The following is a 12,956-nucleotide window of genomic DNA, read 5'->3' as shown; positions in this document are numbered from 1 at the left end:
CATTCTGCAACATCCTCTACCAAATAACAATGTGCAGAATCTAATTTCTTATGATCTTCCAAATCCTTAAGTAATGACCTACTCACAAAAAATAAGTTGGCTGTACCTCCCTACCATTTTAAACTTTGTAAATTATTTTGCTAAATTCTCATTATTTCCTAGTTGCAGTTGTTTCATGAAATCACTTGATGCCCCAATATTATTGATAATCATTGTCTTGTCAAATTTCCACTGAGTATTTTCTAATGGTTGCCACAACTCCTAAATTTCCATCTGTTGTTATACACTATCTCCCAAAAAATTGATGCTACGCTAGTGGATTCGACTTTATCATTTATTTTTTGTTCAGCTTACTCCTGTAGACGCTCTTCCAAACTAGTCAAAGCATTCGAGGCAACAATTACTCCACCGAATTCTCTATTTTGTTCTAGCATCTATACTCAGCCTCACATATGTGAAATTTGTTCATGTATATTTTGAAAGTCCTATATTGACAATTCCTCTATTTGTTGCATATTGTCATATACTTCTCTAAACTGTTCTCGAAGCATATTCCAGACTAAATCACACTGTTTTTTCTATTTCAGTCTGCCACTCCTTAGCTAACTTTACTAAGTTCACTCATTTGTTAGAAATTTTATCTATGTTTTTAGCTGTTTTGTCGCCCTTGGATTGCACTACTATTAGTTATCTCTTATAAATTCCCTGCCCTAGCCTTAACAAGAGCCATTTTCCAAGTCTGAACTGGCATAAAACTTTAACAAAAATGTATATATTCTTGTTCATATTTAAACAACGTCATTAGAGTCTGATTCCACTACTAGAGCCAGTGAAATGTGTCTATACAACACTTCCAAAATAGGCTATTACGAAAATATGCAAGATTGGTGCTGTTTACAGCTCGCCTATAAGACTTACTGCCAGGTGCATGGCTCTATCTATGCGTTATGCATGGGCTAGGCCAGTGGTCAGCAAACCATGGCTCAAGATCCACATATGGCTCTTCCATAAAATACCATTTGCAGGCCAACACAATGAGTGCTAAAACTATTGATCACCGCCACCGTAAAGAACATTTAGCTGGATTTGCCCTGGATCTTGAAAGAAGAAGTTATGTTTACATTCCAAGAATGTTGAAACATCTCCAAAAATAATAATAATGGTACTGATACTGACTTTTGCTATTTCAAAACAACAGTTTCACACATGGTGGGTCTGTGCTGATGTTACAAACTTTCAGGTAAGATGGAGAAGGGTAAATGAAGCAATTTGAGGTAAGGGACCCTATTCCGAAAACTACTGTGACAACAGTTAAGTGAAAATTGTTATCATATCTGTGACAATTTAATACATGTACCAGTACGGTCATTGTGTAGGCACAGAGGTGATATTATGGACCAAAACAAGAACAATAAAATACATCTCTTCTGCTGAAAGCTCTTTGGTTTCCATATTTCTGGAGGAGTTAGTATGGGTTATACCAAGAAAAATGTCCAGAACATATGGGCTCTAAAATACATGTCTTAAGAGCTGTGGGCGCTCCTTAAGTGCATAGATATGTTTTGAAGTGTCGAAGATGAGTAAGTGCTCATAGCTCTTAAGGTATGCACTTTAGAGCCCATGCTTATTAGACATTTTTCTTGATTGGGTCCATACTACCATCTCCGAAAATCGCCTACCCCACAGTCTTAGCAACAACACTACTGATACATGTATTTCACTGTCAGAGGTATCAGAACGATTTTTGCTTATAACTTTAGACTTGGTTGTTTCTACACTATGGTCCCTTATCTCAAATTGATACTTTTACCCTTCTCCATCATCCCTAAAATTTTGTAACGTTATTATGTTATCACCCTGTATATGGACGAAGCTTCTCAGGAATTCAGAGACAGCAAAGCGACGTTAGCCTTTGTTAAAAACCTCATAATGATACTGTACCAGAATTAATTTTTGCTCCTTCTAGTGCCAACATTGGCAACGTCGAAATGTAGTTGCTAGATTTAAAAAATGAAGAATTATGGGGCTCGAAATGTTAATGTATTTGTGCTCACATAGGAATGTTGGAGAAAACGGAATGTGAACTTGGTTCACAGAACAAGAGGTCTGCTTTCAGGGACGTGGAGAAGGAAGGCATGCGGATCTTTAACACCTGGAATAGTATTCCAAATTTACACGAATAATCAACTACTATAATTAGTGTTAGTTCCTCTTTTCTTATTTAGTGTGAACAATCATTTTCAAGCGTTTATTTACCTAGGGAGAATTAATAAGTTATATTTTTTGTGAGAACAGATTCGTGCCTAAATTTGTAAATAACGTACTAAGGTGAGTTCCACAAACTTTCCAAGAACATGCAAGGCCATTGTTCACATTAGTGTCCAGTGGCATAGATACAGGAGGGGTGGGGGGTTGGCGAGGAGGTCCAAACAAAACACGATCCCCCCCTCCTCACCCCAACCCTGAATTATTTGAAATCGCTCATGAAAGTTGTCAGTGTTAAGCTTTGTCTCCCTACTTTTCCTGGTACATGTAAGTACATTTTGTGTCAGCTGTTTTATGTTTACAACTGCTGCCAGCTTCAGTGATCTAACAGCTAAAGCACTGTAGTAATGTGTAAAAGTCGTGTTGTGAGCGTCAACTGAAAAAGAAATAGCGTGGCAAGTGTGTCTGTACATGAAACACTGTGTGGTATTCTTTCACATGATCTTGTTACTGCCATGTGCAGTTTATACGACGGCTGCCGATTATCAGTGCACACGCATGTCTCAAGTGCTGTCATTGTGCTGCACACAGACATCCCTCCTCAGCATAGTGAGAAGGTCCTCGTTCCTGTTTTCTCCTCGCCTCACACTCACTGAGGTCGAATCTTAACTTAGCACTGACAACTTATATCGACTTCTAACGATATCTATGGAATGGCAGTATGGCATCTGAGATCATTAAAACGTGAAGTAAAAGAATCATGGCTTAAATAATATAGTGATTACCAAAAACTTGAAGGCTTTTGGAACTTTAGACATTACAGTGGATGAGAGTTTCATTCATAGTGATGTAACAACAATATACCTAATACATAAGTTGTACCTATTTCCAGTAGTGTAAAAAACACCCAATGGCTGTGCCCTAGTATCACTGAACAATCACCGATTGTGTGTTTGTTTCCATGAGGGTTAAATGACGAATAGAGTCTATGAGAGTTTTAAAACCTTTCGTTACACTGATAGCAAGAAGGGAGTTAGAGCAGTTAGCGTGATAGGGATTGTGTTGATGGTCCAATTCAACCGAAGTGCTATTTCACAGTAAGTTTCCTTATTCATATTTTGGAAGAATGATGTGTTATTAAACGAATGGAAAAATGCTCATGTTGGATAGGGATTGTGTTGATGATCCAATTCAAACGAACTGCTATTTCACAGTAAGTTTTCTTATTCATATTTTGGAAGAATGAAGTTTCTCTTTAAAAGACTCTGACGGAAAAGAGGGGAACCCTCTGCCTCAATCCTTATTCTGCCTTCCTCACCAACAATTTTGGCACTTATTTAACACAGAACATTCTAAATCCTTTGACCCAGTCTCTTGTTGTTGTTTAGCCTTCATACTCAACACCTCCCTCTCATTGTCACTGTCTACATATGCCTCTCTCTCCCACTGACTCCCTTTTTTCCCATTGATTTACAGTGTCTCCTCTCTCACTTACATTGTCTCCTTTGTCCCTTTCTTTCCCAAAGAAACTGTCTCCACCGTATCTTGTCCTGAAAAATTCTGGGAGAAGGCGTGGGTTCAACTTATTTTCTTCCCTGTACCGATGTGTTTAAAATTCAGTCCAAAGTGCTCCCATCCCTATAACTACATATTAAATTTCGCCATTCTGTGAGGGGCCAGATTCCCCAAGCTTATCTATGGTGTGCACCCAAATGTATGTTTCATTTCAATTGCCTCCTCCCTCTTTTGCTCTCAATGGTTTTGTCTCCACCCATCTCGCTCTCTCTCTCTTTTACCAACACTGTCTTTCACTGACTATCACTACCTCCTCTCTCTTTGTCTCCCACTGCTATAGTCTACATCCATCTCTCTTCCTCTTTCACTGCCACTTTCACACCCCCACCATGTCTTCTCTCTCTTTCTGTCCCACTGGCGCTGTATTCTCTCTCTTCCACCATCACTGGCTCTTTCAGCAGAACAAAGCACAAATAGGTATGCATGCAAAAATTTTTGGCCAAGAAGAAGGAAAGAGTTTTTTAAAGAACATATTCGCCTTTTTTGTGGTCTGCCAGGAGTATTTTTCTAGTGGTTCTCTTCTTTTCCCTACTACATGACGCTGTGTTGCTTATCTTTAAAAAACTGTAGGTCACTAAAGTTTTGACAGTTTATTTATATACTTCGACACATTTATAAACTTTGACACTTATAAGCAACAAACAAGTACACATAACATAAGTACACATAACACAAAATCGTTTGCTTTACATTTTTACTGGATACTTTCGTCATCGACTGCAGTTCATCGAAAATGCCCAACTTGTGATTTGTACCTTAAAAGAGAAAAAATTTTATTGGAAATATTTTCATGAATTATCAGGCTGTGCAGTTTTACAGAATTTTTAGCAATCGATTTCAGTTTTTTCAGGCATATTATGCCCCTTTTTAATCTATTATTTGTCACTGCAGTACCACTTTGGGCGTATTTGTATAGTTAGAAGGGCTCATTATTTAGAGATGTTGCATCATAAATTTTTATTGATGCCGACCAGAAACGTAGCTCGTCGGGCTCGGAAACCTTATGATGACCCTAGAACCCTTGGCATGTGTTCAGTACATCAGTTCAAACTACATATATGCCTCTGACTGGAAACGGTGTGCATATTTTAAGTGAGTAAGCATGATAACTTTCAATGTCAATAGCAAGGCAAAGCTGGGGTCATTCCACCCTGCATTGTTGCCAAATTTATTCAAGATGGCGGCCATAGATGTGGCAATATCGCAATGACATCAAGTGTGAAGTTTAAATTTTGGCAGGAAAACAGGTTAATTGGGCTATCTCCACTAACTTAACTCCACCTTCAGCCCTTCGTCCCCCCTCCCATGTCCCTCCCTTCCCTCTCCTCTCCCATCCCCCATAAGTCTTTATTTTGTGTTCCATGTGGTATATTGTTTATTCAAATAATTTGAGTTGCCATTGATTGAGGACTGGACAGTAGCTCCATCCAGTGTGTTCACCTTGAGGTCTGGCAGCCAACTGATCTAGTTCACAATCCCACCAGCAGAGGGTGCTTTTGGCCCTCCCCCCTCCCCTGCCACTCACCTCTTATGATGTAATCCAAGATGGTGGTCAGGGGAAAAATGGCGAGAAATTCGCTCTGTCTGTGGCTAGCTGCTGGACTAGGAGGACATTATGACGATAGGCTAATATAGTATACACAAGGTACTGTTTAAACAAGTTGTTTAAGAATATTGTTTATTTATTTCTGAAATAGCAATACATCTTGAAATTGATGCCAGTGTTTAGGCAATTTAGTCGCTGTTAAACAAGTGTGGTACTTTTATTTTGTTTTGATAGCGACAGAAACCGCATAGTTACAATGTCACAAATCTCACTAAACATATCTGAAAAACTTTCTCGAGCACACTGCGTGTGCTGGGCCGCTCCACGTTGACCACCGGCCACCAGCAACCACAAGGCAGCTGCACTAAGCACATGCGGTCACACTGGAAATACCCACAGCCTTCCTCCTCATCCCTGGCTCACTTTCCTTTTTTGCAGCACATGGATACCTTTTATCATTGAACATGAGCTGCTTGAGGAGTTATTAAATCTGGTGTTCAAGTGATGTGCGGAATATTTCATTTACATATCTTGAAAATGTTGCAGGAACTAAATGTACCACTGCACAAAAAGAGAGAGAGAGAGAGAGAGAGAGCTTTACAGATGATGCGAGATGGTTCAAATGGCTCTAAGCACTATGGGGCTTAACATCTGAGGCCATCAGTCCCCTAGACTTAGAACTACTTAAGCTTAGCTAACCTAAGGACATCACACATACCCATGCCTGAGTTAGGATTCGAACCTGCGACCGTAGCAGCAGTGCGGTAGATGATGAAAGAATATTTAAACTGTTTGAGATGCAATTACACGTTTTATTCCAAAGAATACTGTCACACTTGAACACTGACTAAAAAAGTCATGGCACACTTGTGAAACCTCCCAGCCTTCCTCCTTAACACGCTTTGTCGCTTTTGTGGGAAATACCATATCCTTCCCTTGTCCTTGAGCATGAGCTGCTTCAAAGTTATTAAATCCAGCCATTCAAAAAGGTTGCTGCACAGTAGTTTGCTTCAAGATGTGTCATAAATAAATCGTTAAACAATCTGCTGGGATCGATTTCACAAACTGAATATACACTTGCACAGTAGGAAATATTAATTAAAACTGCAGGACAATAGTGCTCTGGAATATTTGCGCAAATAAACAAATTAGATAAAGCGTTTGATTGCTCAATACATTGTTAAATGTAATTTTAAATAATTTGTTTCAAATACACTCACACACACAAAACACTGCTCTGTCTTCCCAAGTACGTGTGGAACCGAAATACATTGCGTAAAAGAAAGGAATGCAAACGAACTCGAAAATACGTTACACGGGAACATTGTTTATAAATTGAACCTACAATAAATGAGCGCAAATACACGGTGTCAAAACTCTGGAGACGATCCTACATCACGTAAAAAATATTTTTAAATACAATATCACAGTAGTTTGCGACACAGGGCATGGTCATAACCCAGAAACTGTGAAGCAGTGCATCCGTCAGTGGCTGCAGCTTGCCACAGGGTGAACCAGTGAGTGGAAGTGGAGGCATTCCAGCCGGATTAACGAGCACATGCAGCACAAAGAACGGATCAGTGGAACAAGTCGGTATTTCCAGAACCCCACATGCAAAAGCGCGCAAAATCCGTGGCTGGCAGCCCAGCACCAACTTCTTCTGCATGTTCAGACCAGCATCCATCAGCAGGTCACGTGAAATGGTGCAATCCTATTGGCTTCTGAAAATACTGTTCAGGACTCCTCATTGTGTCCCGCCAAATCAGTGTCTATATAAACCCTACCACCTCCTCGCCTTGTCTCATTCCGCCAGCGTAAGTTCACCAGTGTCGTTTCTCCATAGTTGTGTGCATCAGTTTGTTGAAAATGAAGCATTCAACGACAATCGAGTACCATCGGTGTAAGTGGCAAACAAAATAGAGTTGTAGAAGAAGAAGAAGAAGAATATGAACTGCTATGTAAGTAATCAATTTGTTTTTGGAAATATGTAGTTCTTGTGTAGAAATTGGTAAAAAAATTAATGAGTTAAAAATTCACGTCAGTAAATTAGTTTCTTTTGCTTGTTTTATAGTGCAAATATAGGATTTTATACTGGATTGCGAGGGCAGACGGCAGGAGTCTGGACCACAACGATCTCTTCTTGTCGAGGTCCAGCCTCTTGTGGAAACCCTGCAGCTAGAACTGCCACGTATCAAAAAATTTCATGGTATTAGTAGTGTAATTTGTTTTTGTATCATTCGTTTATTTGTTATTTCACCCTTGTTCTTGTTATTGTTCACATGGTGAAAATGTGGCTCAAGCTGGAGACAATGCTGGAAGCTGAAAAAATACACCAGCCGCACGCTGTATATACACTCCTGGAAATTGAAATAAGAACACCGTGAATTCATTGTCCCAGGAAGGGGAAACTTTATTGACACATTCCTGGGGTCAGATACATCACATGATCACACTGACAGAACCACAGGCACATAGACACAGGCAACAGAGCATGCACAATGTCGGCACTAGTACAGTGTATATCCACCTTTCGCAGCAATGCAGGCTGCTATTCTCCCATGGAGACGATCGTAGAGATGCTGGATGTAGTCCTGTGGAACGGCTTGCCATGCCATTTCCACCTGGCGCCTCAGTTGGACCAGCGTTCGTGCTGGACGTGCAGACCGCGTGAGATGACGCTTCATCCAGTCCCAAACATGCTCAATGGTGGACAGATCCGGAGATCTTGCTGGCCAGGGTAGTTGACTTACACCTTCTAGAGCACGTTGGGTGGCACGGGATACATGCGGACGTGCATTGTCCTGTTGGAACAGCAAGTTCCCTTGCCGGTCTAGGAATGGTAGAACGATGGGTTCGATGACGGTTTGGATGTACCGTGCACTATTCAGTGTCCCCTCGACGATCACCAGTGGTGTACGGCCAGTGTAGGAGATCGCTCCCCACACCATGATGCCGGGTGTTGGCCCTGTGTGCCTCGGTCGTATGCAGTCCTGATTGTGGCGCTCACCTGCACGGCGCCAAACACGCATACGACCATCATTGGCACCAAGGCAGAAGCGACTCTCATCGCTGAAGACGACACGTCTCCATTCGTCCCTCCATTCACGCCTGTCGCGACACCACTGGAGGCGGGCTGCACGATGTTGGGGCGTGAGCGGAAGACGGCCTAACGGTGTGCGGGACCGTAGCCCAGCTTCATGGAGACGGTTGCGAATGGTCCTCGCCGATACCCCAGGAGCAACAGTGTCCCTAATTTGCTGGGAAGTGGTGGTGCGGTCCCCTACGGCACTGCGTAGGATCCTACGGTCTTGGCGTGCATCCGTGCGTCGCTGCGGTCCGGTCCCAGGTCGACGGGCACGTGCACCTTCCGCCGACCACTGGCGACAACATCGATGTACTGTGGAGACCTCACGCCCCACGTGTTGAGCAATTCGGCGGTACGTCCACCCGGCCTCCCGCATGCCCACTATACGCCCTCGCTCAAAGTCCGTCAACTGCACATACGGCTCACGTCCACGCTGTCGCGGCATGCTACCAGTGTTAAAGACTGCGATGGAGCTCCGTATGCCACGGCAAACTGGCTGACACTGACGGCGGCGGTGCACAAATGCTGCGCAGCTAGCGCCATTCGACGGCCAACACCGCGGTTCCTGGTGTGTCCGCTGTGCCGTGCGTGTGATCATTGCTTGTACAGCCCTCTCGCAGTGTCCGGAACAAGTATGGTGGGTCTGACACACCGGTGTCAATGTGTTCTTTTTTCCATTTCCAGGAGTGTATATACAGGGCTATTACAAATGATTGAAGCGATTTCATAAATTCACTGTAGCTCCATTCATTGACATATGGTCACGACACACTACAGATACGCAGAAAAACTCATAAAGTTTTGTTCGGCTGAAGCCGCACTTCAAGTTTCTGCCGCCAGAGCGCTCGAGAGCGCAGTGACACAAAATGGCGACAGGAGCCGAGAAAGCGTATGTCGTGCTTGAAATGCACTCACATCAGTCAGTCATAACAGTGCAATGACACTTCAGGACGAAGTTCAACAAAGATCCACCAAGTGCTAACTCCATTCGGCGATGGTATGCGCAGTTTAAAGCTTCTGGATGCCTCTGTAAGGGGAAATCAACGGGTCGGCCTGCAGTGAGCGAAGAAAGGGTTGAACGCGTGCAGGCAAGTTTCACGCGTAGCCCGCGGAAGTCGACGAATAAAGCATGCAGGGAGCTAAACGTACCACAGCCGACGGTTTGGAAATTCTTACGGAAAATGCTAAAGCAGAAGCCTTACCGTTTACAATTGCTACAAGCCCTGACACCCGATGACAAAGTCAAATGCTTTGAATTTTCGGCGCGGTTGCAACAGCTCATGGAAGAGGATGCGTTCAGTGCGAAACTTTTTTTCAGTGATGAAGCAACATTTTTTCTTAATGGTGAAGTGAACAGACACAATGTGCGAATCTGGGCGGTAGAGAATCCTCACGCATTCGTGCAGCAAATTCGCAATTCACCAAAGTTAACGTGTTTTGTGCAATCTCACGGTTTAAAGTTTATGGCCCCTTTTTCTTCTGCGAAAAAAACGTTACAGGGCATGTGTATCTGGACATGCTGGAAAATTGGCTCATGCCACAATTGGAGACCGACAACGCCGACTTCATCTTTCAACAGGATGGTGCTCCACCGCACTTCCATCATGATGTTCGGCATTTCTTAAACAGGAGATTGGAAAACCGGTGGATCGGTCGTGGTGGAGATCATGATCAGCAATTCATGTCATGGCCTCCATGCTCTCCCGACTTAACCCCATGCGATTTCTTTCTGTGGGGTTATGTGAAAGATTCAGTGTTTAAACCTCCTCTACCAAGAAATGTGCAAGAACTGCGAGCTCGCATCAACGATGCTTTCGAACTCATTGATGGGGACATGCTGCACCGAGTGTGGGAGGAACTTGATTATCGGCTTGATGTCTGCCGAATCACTAAAGGGGCACATATCGAACATTTGTGAATGCCTAAAAAAACTTTATGAGTTTTTGTATGTGTGTGCAAAGCATTGTGAAAATATCTCAAATAATAAAGTTATTGTAGAGCTGTGAAATCGCTTCAATCATTTGTAATAACCCTGTATATATATCGTCTTCAAGAGGCGTTCCTTGACAGGCTCTTCACCAACTGCAGCAGCAGTCTCCAGCATCCAGTGAGGTAGCAGAGCTGTCCTGTAAGTGGAGAAAAAGAATTCTAACTTTTTGTTTGTTGTGTCTATGGTATAGAAGTTGTTTCTTCTTCCTTAACAAATCTGTATATATATCTTTTCGTTGATATAGACGAGACGAATTGGAGATGCCATATCGATTCTGGCGTGAAGGCGACACCTGAATGGGCCAGGGAAATGGCGCTAGATGAAGGGCTGCAAATGCATCGTGACCTGCCCCTTTTAGGGGATGACTTTCCTGGTGGGGTGATAGTGATACTTGACAATGTTGACGAAATGTTCACATCGTGGACCCAGAGCGTGTAAGGTAATTACTCTTCTTATACGACAATGAGGTCATCTGTATTCTTTCATTCCTTGCAGCAGCAAGCAATTTTTCGTTACTGTCTCTCTTCTACACTGGCTCCATCTCTGTAGCTGCAGCACACTGTGACGCAGGTATTGATGGCGGCTAAAACTACATCACCAAACGGCATCCAATGTGACATGCTGCACCAGCAAAAACAAGGCTACTCATAACACGAGAGGCTGAAGCCACCACCACGACCACCACAGCCATCCTACCACTGTGTCTATGGATCGAGCAATGGGCTACCACCCCTCAGGCTAGTGGCTCAGGCGTATAGCAGCAGCCATCACCACAGCCAGGCTGTTCCCACTGGCCTGAACCAGTAATGCCGCCTCACTCTCCTTCTCAGCCTCATCACAGTCATCACTGACCACGACAGGTATTTTGCTTCATACTCCTGCCCACTTCACTGACTCCGTCATCAACAGGATGGACCTCATCACCATACCATAGTTAGAATACTCAGTGATTGTGGACGCCTTTAAGCAGCGAACCCTGTTGGGTTTCTAAGGGCGTGCCTTCTTGTTATGGTAAAGGAGCTTCTCAAAGCCGTCAATGATCCATGGTATCCCTCTATTAAATGCAGTGTGGTGCTATGCATCCAACTATTGCACCCCACCAAAGTTGATTCTGGAATTGAAGAGGCAAGTCTTCAGTATCTTTGGGAGGGGGGGGGGGGGGGGGGGGAGGGAAGCGTGATAACGTGGAACACGTGAATAGGCAAGTGGTTTCCTGAATCTGTCTTAAGAGATTATACTGACCCAGTTTTCCGATATGGAAGTGAGACAGGCAGCTAAAGCACTCAGCCAAATACTACACGTGGACAGCCATACAAATGTGTATGATAGGGTAAATGGAGGATCCAGCTGTATGAAGCTCCCTAAGGATGTAGCTAATATGAGCGCTTGCATCAATGACGAAAATAAAACTGATTAGGCTTGTTTTGCATGGTCATCCCTGGCTTGCAAGAAAAATTACAATTACACAGATCATCCTGAGCATCCTGGTACATAACATGTAGGTGATAATATTCGTGGGTGTTATAACTTTGATGGTATCGAGTTCCCTGTCAAGATCCAACATATACCTAAATTTGAGGTGCAGAATATCGGAATATCGGTTCACGTTAATGGCTGGAGAAGAAAAGCAAGCCAGATGAGCATGAGCAGCACATAGTCGTCGGTCCCCTACATTTCTCAAAATTTGGCGGTAAACGTAAGATGCATGTAAACATGCTCTTGTTCTCCAATGAGGAAAATATGGAGAAAGGTAATTATCACTACATATGGATCAAAGACATGTCCCGCCTTCTCGCCTCCCAGTTGAATAAACATGAACATAAATAGCATATTTACTTAAGGTGCCTCAATTATTTTTCCTCAGACACATTAGTAGCAGCACATCTAGTAGACTTCATTTCCAAGGACCTGGTATATGTTATTATGCCTACCGAGGAAGACGAAGACATAAAGTTTAAAAATTCACACCATCAGCAGCAATGCCTATTTGTAATGTACGCTGACTTTGTGTGCGTCCTCCCTCCTGTGACCTGCTGTGAAGGTGACCCTACGATCTCACATACCACCTTTACAGAAAAACACGTACCACATGCAGCAGTGTACCAAACTGCATCGTCCTATGATTCGAGTCTTAACCGCTTTAACTCTATTGTCGGAGATAATTCTGCGGTTTGGCTGCTCACTTAGCTCGAAAAACTTTCATGGGAGGTTGATAAGCTTTACTGCAACAACGTTCCCATGATCAAACCGAAGGAGAATGAAGATCTGTACAATAATGCAGTTGACTGTCATATTTGTGGGCTGTCGTTAGATAGAAAAGTGGAAACTCCTGTCATCTTACAGAGAAGTTCCATTGCACAGCTCACAATACGTGCAATTTGAAGTACCAGCTACCAAGGCGAACACCCGTTTTCTTCCATAATTTAAGTGGATATGACTTTCACTTTTTGTTGAGCACTTGGCTGATTTCAGCTGGGAGGAAAATCAGGTCAGTGTCCTACCTGAGAGTGTCGAGAAATACATTTCATTCTCTAAACGAATGATACCAAGAAGTA

Source organism: Schistocerca serialis, chromosome 4, assembly GCF_023864345.2.
Source record: "Schistocerca serialis cubense isolate TAMUIC-IGC-003099 chromosome 4, iqSchSeri2.2, whole genome shotgun sequence".
NCBI classification, from domain to species: domain Eukaryota; kingdom Metazoa; phylum Arthropoda; class Insecta; order Orthoptera; family Acrididae; genus Schistocerca; species Schistocerca serialis.
Note: the sequence above shows the minus strand (reverse complement) of the source record.